The 25,704-nt window shown below is 39.3% G+C and overlaps 1 long non-coding RNA gene across 1 annotated transcript in view; it reads left to right on the top strand.

Moving 5' to 3' along the window:
- Positions 1 to 25,704, top strand: part of LOC120541063 — a 52,480-nt gene that overhangs the window by 6,461 nt on the left and 20,315 nt on the right. The window contains exon 2 of the long non-coding RNA XR_005635940.1: positions 12,870 to 12,936. This is a non-coding gene — a long non-coding RNA (uncharacterized LOC120541063). The remainder of the gene's footprint in view (positions 1 to 12,869; positions 12,937 to 25,704) is intronic.

The raw sequence follows: 25,704 nt of genomic DNA, 5'->3' as shown, positions 1-25,704 counted from the left end.
AAGGCCCCGATGAATTGTCCTAAGGTGAACTCTGGAGTAGCTGGGTTGGCGAGTTGGGCCTCCTCAGCTTGATGGGACATTTTATGCTAAGAGATCAATGGCAGTAATTTGATCTAGCAGCTTTTTCATCCCACATCACAAGGAGACCAATCTGCTGCAGTGTGTTTTGGAAGACAGAGCTGAGAAGCAATAGAGTTGAAAAGCCAAGACAAGAGAAAATGTAGACGTTTCCATTGCTGGCTAATGAGAGTTTGGGTGGCTGATTTTTTTAAATGTGCAGTGCTCACTAGAGGCTAGCCCCACTGTAGGATTATCTTTGGTGACAAAATCTCCTGGCCTTGACACCTCTGGGCAACGGGTTACTGAAAAACAGGTTTAGAAGCATTTGGGCCACACTGAATTTTAATCAACAGAAATGTGGAAATGCCTTACTCTACAAAAATTTGGGGAAACCAGAACCTGTTCGCAGCCGAGCGCATTGTATAATAAGGAGTTCATAGGTTTCATAAATGTTTTTTTAAAAGCTTTTTAAAGGAGTAGACAGGTATATTCTGCTTGTACCCAATAATTGTTTTAATTGCTAGAATCATTCCAAGCATTTGTTCACTGGTATCTCATGCTTGCACCTGTTGCTTCTGGTTCTAATAGGCTCTGATTGGCCAGAAGCCCACATTGGAATACATGTTTTCAGATAAGGAATGAATAACTGAACCGACTTACTGTATGTCATAAGCTAACATATCGTGAGTGTGCGGTGGCAGCTTCTGCCTAGCAACAACTTAGGACAATTGCTGAACAGGGTCTGGGCCTTCTTGGTTGAGGGCAGAAATCTGTTCAGTCGAGCTGTAAGTTAGGTAGTTGAGGCCACCAAGTGGAAACCAAGGAAAAGTGCAGGAAAAAACAAATAAGCCAACAGAGTTCTGCTCTGAACAAGGAGAGAATTAAAACTGCACAAATGCAATGACATTTAGTGGGCTTTGTATTGTGCATCATTTGTATGCCAAGTCATTTGCATCCTTCTCAACGCGCCCATTTCAAGGTTCACCTTGCACTTCATTCTTATAAAAGACACTTGCACTGCTGTTAAGATCAGGGTTACTGATTCAAACCTCTGATGTTTAAATCATGTGACATAAACATGAAACTGGATTTGCTTTCCAGCGGAGCTCCTGAATTGCAGAGCTCCAGAGGTCTACAGTTAGACCCTTCTTGAGAAAGCCCTTCTTTATTCAAAAGATCCTGAGAATCTTCAGCTGCCAGGACATGGAGTTGAGCCTGAAAGCTTGGCTACTTTTAAACACCCCTGGAGGAGGTATTTGAACAACTGGCTGTCAAATAAAGAGAGGAGCTTCAAGGACTGATTTGGAGGGGTTCACATGAACCATTTTTATTTTCCTGTCACATCATTTTGACTGTTTAGGACATTATTTACAATTTTCACAACACCATTTTGGATTAGTCCCGGCACATTCATTTTGTGATATTTTTACAAAGATGATACTATATAGTTTATCTTTGTAACATGAGGATGCCAGCAACATGATTCTCTTCATTGTGGCATCTGAAGCCACAGCAACATCAGTTTGAAAAATCATGGCATGCTATAATTAGTGTCTACGTTTCTGTATGTAAATAAAATAACAAATGCCAAAGTACACAATTAGAATATTTAGGGAAGTAGCTTGTAGCTAGGGTTAAGGTTAGCAGTTTAGTATTTTTGACCTAGATTACAAATATACATAAATTTTTTGAGCATGCTTTCTTCTGAATGCCTTAACTCTTTCCTTCTCCTGGTCCTTTTACTCCTTTGTCCTTTTATGCATGAGCCTATGTCCTCCTTGGCCACAACACAAGTGGATATGTTAAGATGGCTCTTAAAAGTTCTTGAAGTGTACATTTCAACCACTGCCATGAATTGCCGCAATGTTTTAAATGAAGACTGCTGCCCAATGTCTGTCTAAGATGCACTTCCACTCTGTCCTAACTAGGAGTCCCCACCTTTAGTTCTACTGGATGGTCGGCTTCACTGAGATGGGTCTAGCTGCAGACCTCTGGAGCTTTGTGATTTAGGAGTTCAGCTGAACAGCAATTGGAGTTCAGGTTTATGTTACATGGTTTACTCAACAGTCATCATTACTTGAGTCCCTTCCCCCAACCTTAACCATAGCATAACTGGGCATATCCTATAACATCAATGGTGTATAAAGAAAAGTGACAACTCCCTCAAAAAAGTGGAGCTCTGGAGCTACGCACTGAGACTCTATTGGATTCACCTCTCTTTACAGTTGTGTGGCAAAGTCAGGCAGTGGCTGAAGTCTTGAACTGCATAGTAGGAGGATTTACAGCTGAAGGCTAAGCAGAGGTGTATGAATAAGTCATGTTATTACTTGTAAAGGTTCTATATGCAATTAAAAGTTACATGTGCCGATACACTTATCTTGGCACTTAGAGACATGATAGTGTCAGTGGCGTACTGCATTAATCTGTCTGAGCAGCTCCAGCTGTATAAACTTCTGCAATGCATCACTGACGGATAAGCAGCAAACTCCGCCAAGTTTCCACCACCCAGCTCTCTGGGGCCACAGGAACAGCTTGAAAAATTAAACAAACCCAAGTGAATGACAAATGTTCTTCATGAGCATTTAATGGTCTCCTCTCAGGCTTGATGGCTCGAGTTATTCCTGAGCTCTGTAATTAAAAGCATTACATATTCAGGTCGGGTTTACTATTAATTTCAAGTCTTCAATGGAAAAATGTAGTTTAAGAGGTGGACAGAAGCAGAGGGCAATGCTGAGCAGACTACACAGCCACATGGTTAATCACTTGTTGGCATGGTGGACAGAAAAGCCTCAAAAAATACAAATAAATGGCTAACTGATCAACATGGTGAGTATCTGACTGGGAATTTGGACAACAATGAAAGTATGGCGAACAGTGTAAAGAAAAAATGGTTGAGGGCAACCGACAACAACTATTACTAATTTGATGAAGAGCAGTCACCTCCCAGAAAGAAACTGTGCACAAACTTCAACATCAACCAACCTAAGCCAACATTTTCTGTGTATTTACTGAACTTACTGAATTTTTACTAACTTATTTAATATATTTTAATTACACAATTACACTTGATTCCTCTAGAGAGTAGCACAATGCCTCCTTCATGCACCCACTCACTTGTATTTTTCATTTTAATGAAATAATTACACTTTATTCTTCTAGAACAGGGGTGTCGAACTCTGGGCCTGGAGGGCCACAGTGGCTGCAGGTTTCCATTCTAACCCTTTTCCTAATCAGTGACCAGTTTTTACTGCTAATTAACTCCTTTCCCCTTCATTGTAATAATCCTGTTTTTAAGGATTCAGTCCTCTGAATTTATTCCTATCTTCGTTTAATGGCAGCCAAACAGAAATGAGATGTGAAATGAGCCAACAGATGACCAGCTAAACTAGGATTTTAAACTCTAACCAATTTCACTTCAACAAATCTCTTAATGAGAGGCCAATTCTTGCTGTTAATTTAACCCATTATTTAATTCCATGGCTTGTTGCTGCTCTCATTCTGCCACAGCAAACATTTCCAAAACTGTTGATATTTCTGTTTATTTCTAAGAAGACTGTCAAAATGTTTTAGTGACCTGAGAGACCCTTACCCTTACCAAGACCCTCACCTTTCTTTATTTTCAGATACTGTGTGATGGACACAAGTGAGCTGGTCATGTGGTGGCTTGATTTGTCTCTCATTATTGTTGGGCTGCTAATTAAGGAAAAAGAGACAACTAAGGGGCCTGAGTCAAGTTCATTAAAACTAAGGCAAAAGTTAATTAGTAGCAAAAACTTGTCACTAATGAAGAAGATGGTTAGAATGAAAACCTGCAGCCACTGTGGTCCTTCAGAACTGGAGTTTGACACCCGTGTTTTAGACAGTAAGGTAGTCCAACCTTCATTCATTAATTCATTCATGATGCATGAATCCATTTATTCTTTTACTCACTGATTTCATTACAACTTTAACTACACGGATTTCTCTACAGAAAAGTGATGTGCTGCCTTCACTCACTCACTCACTCACTCACTCTAATCATATTTTATTCATCTAGAGAGTATTGAAATGCCACATTCATTAATTCATTCACACTTTCACCCACTTATTCTATTTAATTGTTATTTTTATATGGTTTGTTTATTTACAGATGACACAGTGGCACATTAGGTAGTGTTGCCCTCTCATGGCTCCACCATTTTGCCCAGCTCATGTATATAATGTCTCTATAGGTTTTCGTTTGGGTACTGTACTCACCCAAAACCTCACAGACATGTAGGTTAGGGGTTTAACTAGCTTGTGTCAGTGTGCCCAGTGATGGACTTGCACCCTTTTCAGGGCTTCTTCCTGCTTTGCCATCAGTACTGTCAGGTGGGCTCTAACAAAACCATACATTAAAATAAGTAGGTTGGATGGATTCATGTCATTACATTTATATATTTTTTTCAGGTTTGCAGATTAGGTTCCAATGTTGCACGCAGTACTACAAGAATAATCTCCAACAAGTTGCAAGTTTGAAAAATGGATGAACAGGTGATTTGCATGCTGCTTCAGATGACACGTAACTGCAGAGATGTCCTTTAAAATGACCAACCACCAGACTCTCATTTTTGCTTTAAGACATTTAGCAAGCAGCTACTGTAATAAGAAAATATGTTTTACCAAAGTCAGCCCATCTGTTTCCACTTGAATTTCTCTTTAAATTTAAGTTTTCATAAAGCCTTAATGGAAACCCAGAAGATGGACACTAATATGACTGCCTAGTTGTTCATTTCCATTTGGTAACACAAGTAAAACAAATGGCACACTCCTCCTCCTTGAGACATTCAGTGGACAGGTGGGCACCTTGCCCATTCCCGCTAGGGGCGATTGCCTCTTTCTAGTCTTCAGACAGATAAGCAGATCTGGTGGATTATGTGTAATGAATCGGTCACATTCAGGTGGCCTCTTTTAAGATACTTGAGAGGCTTAACGTTGCGTCAGTCACTAGTTAGCCAAGAGCATTACAGGGCAGTTGGGAGGCACTTAGAATTTCAGTCTGGACAAGGTTATAATGTTCTTCAGATTCTCAGTTCTGCAAGAAGTATGTCAGTGAATGATGTGGGTGGGCACATCTGGCTTAGAACAATCAAATTGAGAAATTACTGATGCTAACAAAGGTTTGAGGCAGACTTCTGAAGATGGCCTGAGGCTAACACCTTTAATGAAGATTAAGCTATCAGAGGAAAAAGATTAGCAGGGACCTGCTTAGAATAGCAAGTTGACCGAGGAAAGACCTCAGCTCGTGCCAATCTGATGAAGGGCAGGGAAAAAGATGAGTGTTGGCAGTCAAAAAACAAAAGTAGTGTGACATTTGTGAACCGGGACTGTCCACTAAGCTAATTTCCTCATCCTGAGGATTAGTAAGGGTGGACTGTCCAGCAGATTTTTTTTAAACACCATTTATGGCAGAAGATGCAGTCCAACACCACAAGGATCTCCCCATTTCACAGCAATAGAATGACCTAGGAATATAATTGATTGTCTTGACCATAGTTTCCCACCCATCCTTCTTTCAACTGTCTAAACCCAATTCATGTTTGTGAGAGCTGGAACTTTTCTGGCCACTAGAAATACAAGGCAGGAACCACAGACTCCTTGGTGAGGCAACCTTCTTCTAGTTGTTTCAAATATAACATGCCAGCTAAACAATTAGGCTTAAAACCAAAGCAGATGCAGCTATAAATCCTTTGATCTGGTGAAGAAATCAGTAAAATGTATTGGCCCCCCCCCCACCTTAGTAATGTATCCCATAAAAGGCATCCTGTTCATTATCACTATTGCAGCAGCACCCTTCACTGTTCTTGTTTTATCTTGTTTCTCTTCAGTGAAGTTTTTTGCCATCCTACTGCACTCTCGTTATATCCTTCTAGAAGGTTCAATCCTTTTCATTCCTTATTTCTCTTGTCTTGAGGGTCTGTTGATTTTTTTCCTCATCAATACTGATACACTGACTTTGATTTGCTTGTCCCTTCTACTTTTGTCCTCTACTGTTTTTTTTTTTTTTGTCAAACGTAGCTGCTGGCCATGGCTTTACATCACTAGAGGTGAAATTTTGTAAGGTTTTTTAGTTTCATTGTGTTCATATTATAAAGGAGATTTGGCTCAACATTAGTCCCTAGTCTAGGACCTAACACCAGACTGAAGTTTCCTAAATAGACTATTCTGATCGAGGGCGAGAAAAGGACCAGGAGGTGAAACGTGGTCAGTGCCTTGAGCATGACAAAGGCACTATATCAATAAAATGTATTATTATTATTAAAGCCAGAAATGAGAGGAGAGAAGTCAGAGAGAAACAGTAAGATTGGAAGACAGAAATTGGATAAGGAAATACACTCTAACTTTGACAGCAGTTTTATCCATTATCACAGATAAGGAGTGAATGTTTGTGCCAAATTTCAAGTGACATGTTGATAACGCAAGGTGCGTTGACGTCCGAAACAGTGTTCTATGGAAACCAGAAGCAGTGTGTCAGTAATGGGAATTATTTGGTAACATCCAAAAGCAAAACAATATCAACATTACAGCACCATAAATGAATAAATTATTATATTCAGGAAATATTATAAGGCAAGGAAAACACACAGAAAAGTTTTAGAGAAAAAGTAACCCATATTCCCATGTATAGTTTTGTTCTAAAAATATATCTTAAGAGGAAAAAAAACCTCAAAGTGAACAAATAATAACACAGAAGAGGGGAGTCTACTGGGCCGGTTCTAGACAGGCATATATGAGGGGGCAGACAGAAATGTGAAGGGGGCACATGGTGGTGACGGAGGCAGGAAAGGGGTGGGGTGGTTGTGGTGTTGGTGCTCTGGATAACTGTTTTTGTCATGTAATTGGATTGCTCTTTGTCAGACCTCTACCCTAAGACCTGTCCAACTTGAGTGTCCCACCTGAAGGCTAAGCTTCTGCTAGTGTAGCTCTTAGGGTCACTGAGGCACGCAAGCCCCCCGACCATGATAAGGTGGCAGTCCCTCAGGGGGCAAACTGAAAAATAAAACTACAAAAAATAAAATAAAATATTCCTCATCAAATTATAACAACTAAAAACATGATATTTATCTTAACTGGATGGCCTACAGTATATCAAATATATTCGAATCCAACAATAACACTTCTCACTATTGCCAATTATAACAAAACTAAAAAGGGTAGGCCAAGTTATTAAAAAAAATCAATTCACCAAGTCTTGATAAATAAAACTGAAAAATAGAATAAAAAAATAAAATAAAATAAAGAATAAAATAAAATATCCCTCCAGACCTTTAAACCAACAACATAAAATTTATTGTAATTGGATTGCCTAATTCTCTAAATAAATTTGCAAAATAAAGTAAGAATAAAATAAGACCTCTCAATATACCCAATATTTACAAAACTAAAAAGGGTTGGCATAGTAATTAAAAAAAAACAAAACAATTCACCACATATTTTCCAACAATTCTCAAACTAATTTGTAGAACACAACAGATTTAGAACAGAACATTTGAACTTTTTTCTTCTTTTTTTGTCTTGTTTTAAGCTTGTTTGTTTTGTAAGCAACTGAACAACTCCACTCTCCTTTCTCCTCAATCCACTCTACAACAACAGTCTCATGTCTTCCAAATTCATCCATATCCAAGTTATTTGTTATGGACTTCTCAGGGGCCAAGATCACCAAATTCCTCTTACTTTTATGTAACATGGTGCGACAATAGGGGGTTAGGACCCGTGACAAAGTGACAAAGTGGAGAAGGAACTCTCACACGATGCTGAAGACACACCAATGACCAGGGCTGTTACACACAATTTATGCAACTCAGGAAAGGCTTCTTTGTACTCCTGCAGGAGTTTACACACAGTGGACAGGTCTGTTTCCTTTGAACATTTTTTGAGCAGCATCTGTTTTGCCACAAGAACTTCATTTTTCAGACTTACAATATCTGCTACAGTGCCAGACATCACAGCCAGACAACAGGGTGGAATCCAGAAATGCGCTAGATTTGGATGCAAGACTAGATTTGGCTCTCATCAGGTCAATATTCTTGTGTGAAAATCTAGTTTCCATTTCTGAAATGGCCCTGTCAAGGATGTTGAGCAGGGATCTTTTCAGAGACTGATGGGGGGAAATGGTAGGGTCATCAGAGTCTGTATGGCCCAACACTGAGAGCACAACACTTTGAACCAGGTGTTTGGTCATTGTTCTCCTTCTCTTTGTTGGATGTGACTCATCCTCAGCAGGAGATGACACTCCCCAACAGTCATCCTCACGGATATTTTTTAAGGAGTCCAGGGCTGCACTAACAACCTCAGAAGCACTGCACAGATCAACTGACTGAGACTGTAGAATAGCATTTGCTGGTTTCAAGACACCAAGCACCCACACTAGGAACTTTCCAATCTCAAAGAAGTGATGCCTCTTAATTTGGCATAGCAGGCCTGATGCCTCGGTGCACAGGTCAACTGCAGCATCATCATCCTCTGTCATCTCAGATAGGATACTAAGGATTTGTTCTTGATTGTCCACAGTGCACCTTGTCACCTCATAGTGGCTTGTCCATCTGATCTCAAGCAGCCTTTTTAGACAAGGTGCATCATGTTTATTGAGCACATAGTGGTGGTGAAAAAAGTTGTGGAGTGAACTAGGTAGGATAAAAAATCTTTTTGCACACGGCTCACTCTGCATGGCATGCACAACCACTAAGTGCAGTTGGTGGTTGTAGGATGTATGGGACATATCTGTCAAGCTTCTTTTGGAGCAGAGCTTGTACCCCACCTCTAACCCCACTCATCACAGAAGCCCCTGGCTAAGTATATACTGTCAGCACTGTAGCCAGCATCACAAAGGTGTAACAGGATCTCAGAGGTGATGTACTCTGCATCAAGTTGTTGCAAGTCAAGCAACCCAATAAGAAGCTCCTCTGGCATGGAATTTCTGGCAAACCGTATTATCACAGACAAATTTTCCACATTGCACCTATCCTGGTCCCATCACTTTTGAGGCAAAACCCTGCAGAATCAGCACTTTCATATTTTTTCCTGACCTCTCCAAGCACCATAATTTCATTTTGGAGATCCTTAGATGTGTATTTTGCATTTTTTGGAATACCCTTAGCAATGCTTGCTAGCTTCTCATCCTTCTCTAAGGTATATTCCATCAGTTTTAGAAAAATACCTGAAGCAATGTCATCATCATTACCCGCTGCATCATGTCTCAAGGTTTCTGCAGTCCCACGAAGCACCAACTCATTTACACAGAGAAACCTTATAGCACTACCGACACTCTTGACATTGTAATGTTTTTTTCAAGTTGTGTTTTACCAACCAACATTGAATCCACAGTCCCCCCGTGGCCTCTCTGCTTTTATGCTCAGTCCAGATGGTTGAAGCATGCACATGGTTGTGGCTGGACACATGGCTCTGTAGCCCCTTGTATCGATCAAGTGCTGCTTTCCAGTTGTTAAAACCAGTTAAGGTAAAAACTACATCCCTCTCATTAACAGTGCTGCCATATTTCCGCAGGGAAACAGAAGCATGCATCCCACAACAGAGTACTCCAGCCATGGTCGGTATGCGGTACCAGGCAGGATTGAATGACTTTAATGTTGTACCACCAAATACACATTTGGGAAAGCTACCCAGTATTCGCTGGGATGGTACATTGCTATTTAAGTCACTGGGTAGCTGAGCGGGTTGTTTTGGTGCAGCAATTGTTGGCAGAGGTACAGGAGAAGCAGTGCCTGTTGATGCCAGAGGAGTAGACATGCCAGCTGCTGTCTCTGATGTACCAGCAGCAGCATTATTGCTACTGCTATTGTTACAGGCAGGAGCAGCGCCACACTTTTTAAAAGCTTGGTAAAAAGGATGCATCTCACAGCATTAACTTTCCCTTTGTGAGCTGCTGGAAGCTGGGGTGGGAAGTGAATAAGCTTTACTAAAATCGCTGTGATTACATCAGTATATGAAACGAGAAAACTGTTGAGTGCAGAGTTGAAAGCTGGAGCGGGGCTTTGTGTCGTGATCTGACAGACAGACAGACACAGGTCCTCTAGTTGGCTCTATGCAGTAGACAGGCTCACAGTGGTGCTTGTGGGATTGAGAAAGAAACACTTCTCTACCAGACTGAAACTGTGAGAAGAGCAATGGACTAGACCCCCATTGACTGTACAAATATAGATGTATTTTTTAGTTGTTGTTAATTATCTCACGAGTCGCTATGATTTTGACGACAGAGATTTGCTGCTTTCTCAAAGCCTCCCGCTGTTGCGCAGCCCTGCCTACTGAGAAACCTGACACCGGGTCATTTGCATACTGACAGTGATTGGGTGTTTAGCTGGGGGGCAGGTGAGTGGGGGATCTCTGCGGTGCTGTGTGTGCTGCGCACAAACAGATCATGGAGGTAAAGAGCGAACAAGAGGTGAAACCTATCATCTCATTTGTGCCTTTTCCAGTGGATTTTTCAGCTACTGTAGTAAATCTTGTCCATATTCAGTTTGTGGGTAATCTATTATTTTCTTTCTCAACTTCTAAAAGTTTGATTTAAGGGGGCATTGCCCCCTCTTGCCCCAGCTTAGAGCCGGCCCCGGGAGTCTATATCTTTGGTGTTACTGTCATCTTCATCACAACATAAAAGACTTGCACATTTAACAATGTTACATTCTTTGCCACTTACTCTTGTGAGAAGCATCCCATTTCTTGTACCATGTTTTAGAAGCTACTAGTCACTGTTTTGTGCCACACTCCTAGAATTAAATCATAACCCTCAGAACTGTAGCCCTGCCATAAATTATCTAAGCAGTCAAGCCTGAGTATCCTTTGCAGGAGCCACACCATTACTGCAGCTAATACTTTCCACTTCTAACACCACAGTGCTTCTACAATTCAATCATAGGCCTTACAGGATTTGTAGAGCAAACTTAGCAATTTGAGCAGAAGGGAACGTTCAGTAACCCAAGAGTATGATTATCATCAGCATGCTTTGAATCTTAATTTCACATCTTTTGGGTTGGGTTTTGCAGGTTATATATTATCTAGAACAAATAACTGACATGGTTTTTATTTTTTTTTGTATTTAATTTGTGATGTAATCCTAGTGTCATTGTCAGTTCTGTCTTACATTCACGGTTGCATTCTTGATGGTAATGATGCTCATTGCCAATCATGTGTTTGCTGATGGCATCCATATTTTCTGGATATTTTCAAAACAAGTAATCCAATCATTTCTAGTTGTTTAGTTAACAAATCTTTAGGCAGACAGAGTTGGACTTTGTCTTTCTAAGCTGTCATTTCTGCTCTCCCACTTTTACGCTCTGACAATTGGTTTTCAACTCCCTCCCTAAGCCTACTTCTTAAAAAAAAAATTCTCTCCTTTTTGGCACCTTCAGTTCCCTTTGTAACTTTATATATGAGGGCAGCACAGTGGTAGGGCTGCTGCCTTGCAGTAAGGAGACCTGGGTTCATGTGGAGTTTGCATGTTCTCTGTATGTCTGCATGGGTTTCCTCCCATGGTCCAAAGACGTGTGTGTGTGTGTGTGTGTGTGTTTGCCCTACAATGTACTGGCACCATGTCCAGTGGAGTACTCCTGGCTTGGGCCCTATGCTAGCTGGGACAGGCTTCAGTACAGGTTAGAAAATGAGTGAGTGACTGCCTGGCTTTATATATGACTGTAAATTATATGCTGCTACACTCCGTCCAACTGACTGTGCAAAAAGGATACCAAGTCTAACACCATAGTAACTTAGATTATATTCACTGTTACCAATCAATATGGTGTGTCCCCTCATCCTAGAATTAAATCATTGTCTTCTGCCATAAGTAACCTACCTAGTGAGTTAAAGCATCAGTGGCCTGACAGCATGAGTGTCATTGGCAGGAGGGCTGCCATCACTGCATCATAGCAGACACAATATCATACTATCCCTGCTAATATTTTCCGTTCAGTGAAGAATATCCCACTTTTACGACCATTAGCAGTACCTGTAGAGGTAGACCTCTTGCCTGGGATTGAACCCAAGCCTTGGTGGTTTATTAAATAATTAAAAAAGCCACACAGAGAAAAGCTTCAGTTGTCTTGTATCTGAAGGAGAGGTCCCATTAGTGCACCACAGCAGGCTTAGATGTTCACATGTGTTTCACTCAAAGCTCACAGGTTCAGCCTGTTACTATTTAATTATTTTAGTCAATTAGCCAATAGTCATCCAGCCATCCATTCTTTTAAAGTCTGTTACTTGCTTTCCAGGATACAGAGGATTATGTATTATGCAGGCACCAGACATTGATCGGAGGCCAGTCTGTTACATGTCACATTGATAAACACACCCACATCCTTACCAGCACACAGTTGTTTTGGATATGGGAAGAAAACAGGAGAAGAAAACGTCACAGAGGCACGAGGAAAACATGCAAACTCCATATAGACAGTGACAGTTACACATGAATGGTAGCTCTTATTCCTGTCACACAAATGAAAAGTATTTGTCTACGTAAGGAGAGCAGACTGTCTGCCTGGCCATGTTTAGTAGGTTCAATGAGAAAAAGTGCATCATTCATGTGAGGGGTGGGGGTCATGCTAGTATCGGTTGCTAGTGTTAAGTCGTGACTACTGAGCAATGGTGACATTTAAGTGTCCCCCTCCCCACTCAGCCAGTTTAGAATTGCATTTATTGTGCACATGATGGTAAAATTTGATCAAATTATTAATGACACTGGGGTAGCCATACTGAGCCTGCCCCTTCACAGAGGGCATATTGGTGCTTCTGAAGGCTTCCAACTGATCATTTCTATCCTGTTTTTGCATTTGTATTTGCAGGGGCTATTGAAGGAGCCATAATTGTGAAGCCTGTTAGCTGCTGAACGACTGCTGTGTTACAACGAACGTGAGTGTTTCAAATTGTTGTTATGGCTTGATGGAGAACGTATTGCTGTAAATTATATTGTGGATCAAAACGGTGAAGGGCATTGATTTATTTCTGAGGAAATCAATAAACACAGCAGACTGACAGCTCTGCACTCCAGCTTCGGCATGCAGCCAATGAGCCATGAGCTCGGGATGCAGATCTGCTAACTGAATCCACCATCCCTCTCGCTCACTGTCTTCCCAGCTGACCCCAATTGAAAAGCTGTAATACGTGTTTAATAAATGATCTTGAATTACATGAAGAAAATGTTAAGATGAATACTCCACCACACTGCACATGTACTTTTGTAATGAAAAGAGTTGGTAGAGCCAACTCACCAAGGACTTACCAGAAGGGCCTTTTGTAGGCATAGGTAAGCCAACCCACACACAGAAAAAGGGTGAAATTGGGTGGGGGCCCACAATAGAAATATTGCTAAGGGGCCCAAAAAGGCTAGAAACGGCCCTGCTTACCAGGCATATCCACCAAAGGAGAAATAGATAGAGAGCCCCACTAGTTATAGTCCACACATTTATGTCACCAACAATGTAACTAAGGATGTCAGGGCACAACGAGGTCTTTAAGTCACTTCATCACAATAGGGGCACAGCTGAACTGCAGAGCTGCTTTGGTTTGTCTCCAGCAGTAAGCGATGAAGCTTTAGGTTAGACTGAGCAAATGTGGTATTAAGATCAGGGAGCTGGCTGGCATCCCTTATGATTCATTTTGTAGTTTTATACTTGCAAGCTTAAGACTTTATATATATTTTGGAATCTCCCATTCATTTGTATTAAGTCCTTAATTACTATAACTATATTTTTATTTTTTAGATTAATTTAAGTTAATTCTCACATTTTGTGTGCTTTTGCTTGGCCATTGCGAAGTTACCATTCACATGGTATGTGTTCAGGCGACATATAATGTCATCTCTCCCCATCTACTATGTATATACTGTATATAAGATGGTGGTTCATTACTCTTTGCATCTAGGATCCTGGGTATTGTGGAAATCTAGTAAAAAAAAATCTTTCTAGAGAGTCCAGACTCTGCGTGTTCAATGAGTTTGATTTTCATGAGTGTATTAGAATATTTTTGGTACTCTTTAATCTTTTTTGGTATTGACTTCTGTCTACTTTCTGCTACATTTCTTTGCCTTGCCCTTCATTTGTGTAGCTTTTAAATGTATTTCTCAAGTTGCTTGTAAAATTTGCTGTTATTCTACAACCAACATTGTGTGTTTTGCTGGATGGGGGCTGTCAGCTTTTTTGGGTGTCTCTGCAGGGCTGTTATGCCTATTGCTGGTTGTCATGATTTTGTTACGGGCATATGGCTTTAAAAATAATTCAGAAACACTTGTACAAGCTTCAGAACTGGGCAAACCCTTGGAAAATGCAGTTTAATGTAGAAAAGTGCAAAGTGCCCTCCTTTGGGCAAAAAGGAATGCCAATTATAAATACAAAATGGGAGACAATGTCCAGCAGGAATAATATCTGAAAAGCATTTCATGGTTTATGTTGACACAATATTTTCATCATCTATGCAATGTGCAGAAGCTAAAAAGAAGGTAAATAAAATGTTAGGTTATATTATAAAAATGGTTGAATATCAATTGAGGGATTTTCTTAGGCCAAATCTGGAGTGTTGTGTGCAAAAACAACATAGCAGCACTTGAAGCTGTGCTGAGGAAAGCAATCAAGTGCTTCCCAGGACTTAAGGAAATGTCATACTTTGACTGACAGATTCAGAGTTTTAAATCTGTTTAGTCTTTAACAGGAGAGACTGTATGGGGACCTAATCTAGTTGTTCAAAATCCTCAAACGTGTTGATAAAGTAGATCAACCAGAATTCTTTCAACTTAATGGGGAATCATGTACTTGAGGATTGCAGTGGAAGAATAACAGGGAAGTGTATTTACGACTGAAGCCAGGAAGCACTTCTCTACTCTAAATAAACGTCCGAGACATGAGGTTTCAGCAGAAACCTTGACAAGCTTCAAGACACATCTGGATGAGATATTGGGACATCTTAGCTATTAATTTAAAAACAAAGAAGCATGATGGACTAAATGGTTTCCTTTCGTTTGTCAAACGAGGGTTTGCCCTGTCATTATTCAATCATTTTTTATATTATTCTTTGATTTATCACAAGGTTTATTTATTCTATCACTATGATGAGATTATGAGTTGAGATTTTAACATAAGATTAGCCAGTTCATGCTAGATTTTAAGTGGGTACATTCAACTTTTCATACATTAAATCAACGAGCTTCCTTGGTTCTGCAACTTTCTGAGAACTAATAAGGAGATTTGTTTTACCTGAAATGAGCTACCATCTCTTAGATAACTTGCCATCTCTCTGCTTAATTATTAGTTAGCACTACAAATCATTCAAGCTTTTCACATAACCAATTATTAAGTTAATAAATCAACTGGTAGCCTACAATTTAATAAATCAAAACCCACTATTGATTGCACTTGCTTGCTCTCACTTTTCAGGGCACTTGCACTTTATGGTCTAAAATTACTTCAGACTGTTACTATTGTTTCAGGGTTAAAAAAATAGAATAAAGAACAATGAGAAATTCTGATATCTCAGATAAGCAGCGTCCTCTAGTGTTTATAGAGCTGGAGCAGCTCTGCTATTGAGATAGTCTTCATGTTGATTCTGAGTCAGTATTTGTAAACATTGTTGATGTAAAGCATTTTGGGAATTGACTCAAAATGAGCAGCATTGTCACACAAGCATGTAACAGACAGGAAGGCAAATTAAAACAGTGACTGATTTAACAGTTATAGACAGGATTCGTTAAATTATTTTTTCTGCTATATTGTTTTGTTTTTATACATTTTTTTTGTAACTTTCCCCTGCTGACATACTTGGTTTCTGTTTACCGATCTGGAGGACCTGACCCTCTGCCTGAAAGATGATTGTCTTGGTGGCCCCGCCCTCTGAAAGTCTATGTAAAGGGGACATAACTAAACACACTAAAATGAACAAAATACATGAAGAAATTCGAAATAAACAGGATAATATTCAAAACACAACAATAACATATTATGTTATTTAAAGAGTAGCAAAAAGATTACAACACATGACACTACATTTAAGCCAGGGCTGGGACCCTTAAACATGACATATGCATTGAAAAAATTAACAAAACCTAAAGCTTGACTGCAAGTCTGAATGAAGGCCAAGCAATTTAACATCTCAATTGTTACAAGTGTATGTTTGGTTTGGTGTTGGGCATCCCAAAATTTTGAGTTATTAGTTTTCATGGTTTGTATTTTGTTATCATGAGATTTATTTAATACTATGTTTGTTAAGTCAACATTTTCTTGTTTTGATTGTGTTTTTTAAATGGGTTGTGTTCTAATTCCTTGCTGCGCCATATTGTTAGTTATTAAATACAATGTTGGTCAGTGGATATGGTATGTGGGCTCATCAAGCAGCCATTCTAAACACTTTGGACTATTTAATGAAATTATGAATTCAAGGGTGTAGGGAGGGAAAGGATTGTAGTTTAATGTTAGGACCCTTTGGTTGTATTTTTTGAATTTGAAGTTTGGTTTTCCTTTGAACTTTTATGCTTGATTTGACTCATTTAAGTTGCGCTCTGTCCCCTACCTGACTACTATCACTTATTTTGTTTCTCACTGTCCTTCACTGTCTTGTCTTTTCAATTACGTACAATTAGCTAGTACTGTATGTCAAGTCTAACCTTTGAATTAAATACCAATTCAAAGGTTATGTAAGATGCATCAATATCCTCTTTTGATGTAAAACCAGTAAAACATACAACATTTAATACATTTTGTAAAAAATAAAAAAAAATGAAAACCAAAGTTATGTGGGTAACTACTATTAATAAAATGAATGTTTGTATATGCCACACATTCAACTATTGACTGCTAAATCAGATATCTTTTGGCTAACTGATAAGGCAGGTACAATGACAGTTCCTCAGTAGAGAAATATTTTGTTTTCAGCAGGCTATTATGCAAATCAAAACTTCTGAAAGCTAGATTCATCCTATTTAACATACTGTACATGAAAACTGTTTAAACTATTATAGCAGCCTCTTCTGACAAGAAGTAGAATTGCATACTGCTGGATGGTGAAAATCTGTTGAGCCTCCAGTCAGGAATTATAGGGAAGCACCCTAAAATATGTGAAAAATGCAAGTATAGTAGGTAGCCTGACTCAAGTTTTACTTTGCTTCCAAAGAAGAATAAGGACAATAGAGGTCAAAGACAAAACTGTATATTATGGATGCCTCACAGACAGACAGACAGACAAAGTACTCAGGTGTGTCTGTTTATGATTGACATTACTTACGTGGTTTCATAGCTTAATTGATCATGTGCAGCCCTTTGCTTGGATTAAGCAGATTAAAAAAAATAATGGATGGGACAGTCTTGCATTTACCTCATTACAATCGTTTTGGGGGGATTTTAGGCCCAAACAATTGACCATTTGGGGACACTATAGCATTAACAACCAAACCTGTTAGTAACTGGAGCTGAAAACAGCTGATACAAACACCTACTAAATAAACACAGAAAACTACAGTAACAGGCACATCGGAAGAAAAATGGAAGGCTCACACACCTTTTAATCTTCAATCCATCCTCTTTGTCTGCCCCAGGATTTGAAAGCATGTTGTAAGCTGAACCAGCTTGCTAATGACTTATTCATATCATGCTTTTTTTAGTTGCCTTTTCACACACACTCCTTTTTTCATCTTTTTGCCAACAACTGAATTCATCGAGCTTGACTGTTTTCCTATCACCAAAAAGCTCTTTCTGATTTCTCTATGGGTCATCCCTAGTGGTCTTTGCCAGAAAGGCTCTCTTCTATATGGTCCTTCTTGTGATATACCATGGGTGAGCAGCTGTATTGTGTCAATTTACCTGGAAAAGATACAGAGAAAAGAGGACATCTGACTAGGGGATATGCTGTAAAGAGATACAGAATGAACAAAATGCTAATCAGGACCCCAAACAAATGCATAAAAAAAGCAAAACACCAGCATTGATTGGTCATTTTCTCATGAAAATGCAATTTATAAATTTCAACTTGTTCAACTGAGATTGTGTGTTTGTTGTGCTGTTGGTAGAAAGCTGGCAATGTCACGGTTTAGAGAGTCAGATGAAGTCAGGATTCATACACACAATACTTGCATAAGCTAAACATAAAAACAAAGCAACCATTGTGCTGCTCTTGCCCATCCATTATTTTGTACTGGTCACTGTAGGAGTTGGAATCTGGTTAATGTGGGGTTGACCTGGCACAACACTTGTCTTTATGTTTGAGTCACATCAGGGATTCCTTCTGTGTGGTACTTGCAAGTCACGTCTCTCCACATGAAATCCAAAAATGTACAAATTAGGTTGATGTGTGTGTATAAATGTGGCATTATGACCAGTGTTGGCTGCACCAGAAGCTAAATAGACTCTGACTGCCCCATAGTCTTGTAGTGGAAATAGCAGATACACAAAATGAAAGAATACAGGAATGAATGCGTATCAGAGGGGCCTGAAACGGATTGGTGTCCCACCCAGCATTGGGATTCGGCCATGCAACCAATGATAATGAAATATGAGTTCCAACATTACCCTTTATTGAAATAAGCACGATCACAGACTAACTGAATGAATGAATGCAAGTGTGAGAGTTTTGAATGAAATGGGTTGGCTTCCTATCCAGGGTTGGCTTTCACCTTACACCCAAAACTGCTGTGTCTCTGGGTGGGATGAAACATGTTCAAAAATGAATTGATGAATGCAGGAGAGGAGCATTCTCTGGGAGCGTTCTTGTTTAATGGAAGTCAGCGGTATTTTCAATTTAAAACCACTCTGGCACAAATAGAGCAGAGTGGAATTTTACACTTGTCTGCAGAATAAAAAAGCTGATCTACAGAGCGGTGAGCTGCACTGCCTGCCCTGGAAATGAGTTTTAAGACTCTGGTTGACAGACGTCAAAGTGAACTATTAGGAAATTGCTCCCCTCAGCAGTTGTGTCAGCTATAATTACCAAATCACTCAATTGAGAGATCACAAGCAAAGACTTGGGAGGTCACATGGACCGGCCTGGACGTGTCCTGGCCAATGCAACACCAACTGGACTTGGAGTCAGTGAGTGAATGAGGTATCCTCTGTGTTGTACAGTGTCTTAAAAAAGGAGAAAAAACGTCCTGCAATCAGAAGCAGTCGTTAGAATGCAGAATGCCTGTGTGCATCAAGCCAATAGCTAATTGTTACTGCATATAGCGCCTTTCAGAATGAGCACATTCTTGCATACTATATGTATATGTATCTTTAATCAAAACACTGGTCAGTAAAGCAGCTAATTTAGGGTCACACATTGTCCATCAGTCAACAGGGGGATATGAGCCTATGACTTTGTGATTTACAGGCCAATCCCATCACCTCTAGGAATCCATACTGTCTACATTTGACTAAACAGAAACAAAAATGTATAAGTGTATGGATAGACACTTTACACATTGAGAGCAGGCAACAAAATCAAAGTTTTTTTTTAATATTTTGTGTCACTGTTTTAAAGATAGATATTGCATTTTGGACTATGAGTTTATCAATAGATATATAAACATCCAAGACACAGATAGATAGACACACAGACAGACAGACTTAAAAGGCACCATAAAATATAGTTTAATATAGGAGAAATGGTAGGCTCAGTCAGGGCACTGAAAAATAATTCCCTGACTTAACTGGTTGATTTATTGTTAAATTTCACAGAGTGCTCTTTTATTTGAATGTGCAAAAACTCTCAACTTTTATGCTCGGATATAAGACTGCTTCCACTGGGATTTTTCATAGTCTGATAGTCTAGATGGTGGTATTCCAAGAGATACCATCTGTTCAGCATAAAAAAGCTCTCCTGTTCTACTAGGACCCACTATAGTGCATCTGGCAGTCAGTCACTGCCATGTTTCGCGTTAATAAGACATAAAAAGAATGACTAAAAAATTGTCTAGCTCTATTTGTCACTCACTGCTATATACTGCAAAGAAAAAGACAGAGAGAGATGAACATTGGCTCAGCATGTTCTTCTGGACTGGTACGAGAGTTACCTCATTTAATACTTAAGTGCTATTGTAGATGATGAGAAAGGTGCTGAGGAACACAGTCCCATATAAACAAGGAGCCTTGCTCTTATTGGCCATTACAGATGAGATCTGACCACTGCAGAAATCCTTGTTGTAGTAGTAGTAGTATTTTATTTATGTAGCACCCTTCACAGACAAGGGTCACAGAGCACTAAACAGCAATACAATACAAAGCATAACAAATAGAACAAAACATAAACATTACTAATAAGATAACAAAGAGGAACTACTCAGCACAGTAACGTAACATGTGGCAGGAGTGGCAGTAACTGGAGTGGTGGGCAGAGTCAGTTAATTCTAAACCGTTAAGGATTGAGACATACAGGTCACAGTGCTAGGCTCTGCCAAAATCCTCACCTAGGATCCCTTAGATGTAGTCCCGGTGGGATCATTAGAATAATTGTGTCCTCAGCAATTTCAACACCTTAAAAAAGACTGTTTGGTCACACCTATGGCAACAATTTAGATTACATATATTAATCATTTACAGCTACATAGCAAGACATTAAGACATGTACGTAATGTTTGGACTTGTAAAACAAACACCAATAGCAGCACTTTAAAATAGGGGCTCCCTTGGAGTACATATAGAGGTCAGTTACACCTTCGTAATAACGCATTAACAATACGATTTGCTTTTGTTACAAAAGACTAAGTCATTAGCAGATGTACTACCCAATATCTTCATACCACACTTCTAAAAAAAAACTGAAAACACCAAGTACAATCCCGTTTTTATTGTTCTTAGTGAAGAAAGTAGAGTTTCAAAAACACTAATTAACACCAAAGACAATGCGAATCCGAAAATGACAGTTCAAGCAGATCTGACTCTGGTCACACCTGACCAATAGCCAGGACTCTGAGAACTCTGACAGTGAGAATCAGGAGGAAAAAAATTTATGGGTGATTTGTATCTTCACTGCGGCTACAGCAACAACCCTGCGAGAAGTGCTTCTCAGCATCTGGAGCAAAACAGACCACCACCTATGGAGCGCCACATGATGCTCACATCCAGCTCAGAATAGCATTACATTTTGGGTGATTTCACTTAAGGCAGTTGCTCCAAAATGTAAAAATATATTGAATTTTTAAATACTCGTGTTTACAATGGATATGTATTTGAGAGAATAATATAGAAAGGAGGTGGTAAGACATGGTGATACAGTGACTAGCAGCTAGAGTGAGCAGTCTCCCTATGGGTATTGCACATTTCCTTCGAGTATCCCAAATATTAGGCTGATCAGTGACCCTAAACTGGCTTGGCAATAGTTTGGTAACAGCCTGATGCCCCATTTTCAGTTGGTGCCTGATGCTGTTGGAATGACTCCCTGTGATTCCATTGAGAGATAAATGGATTAAGAAATCAATAGGTGGATGGAGAAATAAAGAAATTAAGGAGTATGGTGATCAGATATGTCTACTCATTGCTGGTTAAATGAAACTTGCTGGTTAAATGAAACGCAGAGCCTACGCAAGCAGCAGCCTTTCCCAATACGCAATGCTCAGATCCATCTTAACTCTGGCAGGTTAAGTGACTCATGCAGTGGGGTGAAACTGTAAGTCAGAGGAGAGGATTTAAATTGTGACCTCCCCACTAATGATGTTTGATCAAGCGGACACTATTGGCAATTCAGCCCTTCACGTACCCCCCCACCATGCCGTCTGTATGTGCCCACCCCCACTCTCTTAGCTCAAGTTCCATAAACTCTGTGTGCTTTTCGCTAATATAGAGGTGCGTGTATCATCATTTCTATTATAAAATGTCCGCCTACAGGGCTTCGCTTTCTGCACAGTTACGTTACATTTGGGTAGTGTATTTATATCTATAGACATATACTGTATATATATATAGAATTTAACGTCTCAGCTGAAACACTGGTTGCTAGGCAACCGACACTTAGACAATATAATTTCTCACTTCGTGTTTGAAGGAAGTAGCCAGTAAAAGAAAAAGAAAAAACCTAAAGGGACAAAAAAGTTGAAGGATTTTTCTCTGGTGGGCTGTCTCATCTAGTTTTTTTTTCCTTCCATTATGAATTGTTTATTACCACATCTTTTTTCAGGAAACTGGCTTACTTTTCTGTGCTTTGTTTGCTCTGTAGTGGTGTATATAAAAATTGTTAAGAAAGGGGGAGCACAGCCTCACGGCTCCTGATCTTACCTGTGTGGTGCTTATGTGTTCTTAAACATGTGGAGGTGGGTTTGTACTTGATTCTTTCCCCCCAGTTCTTCCCACATCCTTAAAGTGTTAGGCTAATTGGCTCCTCTAAATTAAAGGATTGTGCCCTGTGGTAGATGGACACCCTAATCCAGGGTTGTTTCACAATACTGTCCAATTTCTATTAGGAGAAGCAAGAAATGAACAATGGGTGGATGGACGGATAAATTGTTCCATTTTATTTTCTATGTACTCTGATTTCACATCATCAATGCTGAAGTGTTTAATGCCTATGTGAAGAAATTAGTGGTATTTTTCAGCCTCTTGAGGCCTGGCTGTGATTTAGAAGGGTAAGAGTTCAGCAATGTATTCAGCTTTACCGATACCACATCATTAAAAAAGGTCCAGACTAAGAGGGAGGCAGGCAGTCTACTGCAGTGCGTCATGAGCTGCTTCCCTTGCTCCACCAACAGCCAATGCTATGGTGGTCTGGAGTTTCCTTCTGATGAAATGAGGGTCTCTTCATGTGAGATATGCATTAAACACTCAGACTTGCGTCTAGGAAGTTGCTGAAAATGGCAAAAGCAGGCTGCACATCAACACAGTGTAAGCAAAGTGATATTAGCCAGACATTTGATGCCGTGCCAGAGCATTTACTAATCCCCAGTCATTAGCTGTGGTCTTCACTCTCTAAACAGTTTTAGCACCAGACACACATGCTTTTGCTGCTTAATGAGTTTTTAAATCTTCACCTGTGTCTCACTAGTTACCTGAAAAAAATCAGCATGACAACTTTTTATCTTCTACTATATGGTAATTTTGTCTGATACTGAGGAAAGACCACTGCTGACACCAATTGCATTTCAAGAAACATATTCAATATTCAACCTGTCCTAATTCAAATCACTAACTGAAACATTTTACTTTGTAAATGTCAAGAAATGAAACTTTTCTGATGCTAATAATTCACAACGCTTGCACTCTTATCATTCATAAAGTGTACATCATCACAGTAAAAATGCTTTAGAAAAAATATGAATATTGACATGCAGTATACGGGACATAGTGTGTGTTGTCTAGAATCAAGCTTATTCAATAGTTAAAACAACACTGAAAATGACTTTATTGCCTGTCTTTGGACATAATAATTATCATGAAGCAACCATTAGCAATAATTTTTGCCAAAATGTAATGGTTTGTTTACACCTTGCTTTTATATTGTAATCTTACAGGGTCCTTATTATTATGTGTGCAGAGTGCAGTGAAATTCTAACTATCAACATGCCAGTCTACAGCACCATGATTACTGAATAAAACTACCTTACTCAAAACCTCTGTCTTTCTTACATGAAAAATCTCACAACATATTTGTCATAACCTAGAAGCAACAAATATTAATAAAAAAAGAATTAGACTACATCTGCCTAGTCGTGGAAAGTATTTGCAGCAGAGCGGGCTGCAGAAAAGAGGACTACACAGCACACCAGAGGGGGTACACACATGACAACAACAGGAAAGACTACCAGAAGCAACTATTTGGTAATGTTCTAGACATAATTAAATATTTTGGTTTAAAATCCTAGAAGGCCTAAAAGCAGAATTACCTCACTGATGTTTATTGACAACAAACAGTAAAGGTTTTGAAATGTTATTACTAACACAAATATTAAAGAATGTATGTTTCTTTTACTGCTGGCAATTTAAAATATTATTTTGAATACTAGTGAACTGAGTGCCTTACTTAAATCTGCGTGTCCCATCATCAATATGTCTTCCTGGGGTCCATCAATCAATTTATTTAGGGCCCTTCAATTACACTACACAAGTCGCTTTACAGAGGTAAGGTTCAATTCAGCCTTGCCTCCTGACTAAATCAGCACTAACCAAACACCTTCCTACACCATGTTTGGCATCTTTGAGTAGATAAAATAGCTCTCTGTAATGACCTGTTCATTTTCTTTACTTCTCCAGACAACACAACTTGTTTTTCCAAATATGGCAGGCTTTACTGACAGCCCCTTATTTATTTATTTATTTATTTATTCCTTCATTCATTCATTCCGCAGACCCTAAAATTGCCAAATTATCATCCCTTGTACAGAGTGAAATTAGCACTTCAGAAACATATAGAAAGAGTCGATAACACTGATAAGTAGCAAAATCCCACTGCTTCGGGCAATTGTATTGAACAAGATAAACGGTTTCAGGGGAGATGTTGGCAGCCTTCTTAAAGGATCTTTAAAAACGTCCCTAGTGTTTCTTTAAGAAGTTCTCTGGTAGCTTCATCGCTACAGGGTTACTTACCATGGTATCTAGATAAATTATGCGCTAATGAATTATGTATTTGGAAAGCCGAGGTCCTTTACATAAGAAAGCACAGCTTTTCACATTTCTAAAGAGAGCATAAAACACCCTGTAACTCACATAGCCATTAGTAACGGTGCTGTAAATCTGTTGTTACACTTCTCCTTGGTCAGCAGTGGCCTAGAAGCATTTTTCATGGAGAATATGAAACCTCTCTATAAAGAAAAAAATAACAACTATAAAAGAAATACAAAACATGCTGGTGCCATATCATCATATGGAAATACAGAGAGTTGGTTGAACAAAAAAAAAAAAAAAAAACTAGCTCGGAAGCACAGAAGATGATCTCCATAAATAAATAAAGGCAATAAGCCAGATGCCTTTTTTAGCACATTTGTGTGACCCAGCCGAGCCAGCAAGCCAAGGTTAATTTAAGGATTTGTCAAGCTGTCTCTGGATTCATGAAACCTTTACCTTCGGTGGTCTTACTTGTTCTCATTTCAGGCTAACATGGTGACAACCGTGTACATTCTGCCCAAACGTAAATGTTGTGCTGGGGGATTTCTTATTATTAAAGTAATCAAAACCTATGCAACCTAACATTTTTAGTTTCACTGGGGGCCCATAGCCTACTCCAACAACCCTCTCACATCAGGCAAATTCAGAATGACATAAAACAGATCCTTTTAAAAAGACAGAAGACCTTGTGCCACATAATGGCCAGCTGGCCGTCATCTTGGTTTTTATGTAGTTTCAGTATTTGCATCAGAGTGTTGGACTCTCACTTTGTACCTTTTGTATAAATGTAATTTGTTTTTGCATTTTTAATTACTACAGTATTATTCTGGCAACACCATTTTGTGTTCTGTTTTTGGATAGTCAACACCACTTTGAGATAGGTAAATGGTATCTCCTGATTGACCATCTTGGTGTCTCCCAACTGACAAATTTTTACCTATCACTGGCCATCATTTCAATGGTATCTTCTGATTAACCAATTCTGCACCCACCAATTGACCACCAATTTCCAGTGTGATTTAGAATGACTTAGTCCTTTCATCTATTCCCCATTGTCTGGGCTGTGGATGGCATGATGCTCCATAGTCCTGGGTTTGAATTCTAGTGTGACACTGAATTCTTCTCAGGAAATTTT

This window comes from Polypterus senegalus, chromosome 12, assembly GCF_016835505.1.
Source record: "Polypterus senegalus isolate Bchr_013 chromosome 12, ASM1683550v1, whole genome shotgun sequence".
Classification (NCBI taxonomy): Eukaryota; Metazoa; Chordata; class Cladistia; order Polypteriformes; family Polypteridae; genus Polypterus; species Polypterus senegalus.
The sequence above is the reverse complement of the archived record's forward strand: the minus strand, read 5'-3'. Positions and strand labels throughout refer to the sequence as shown.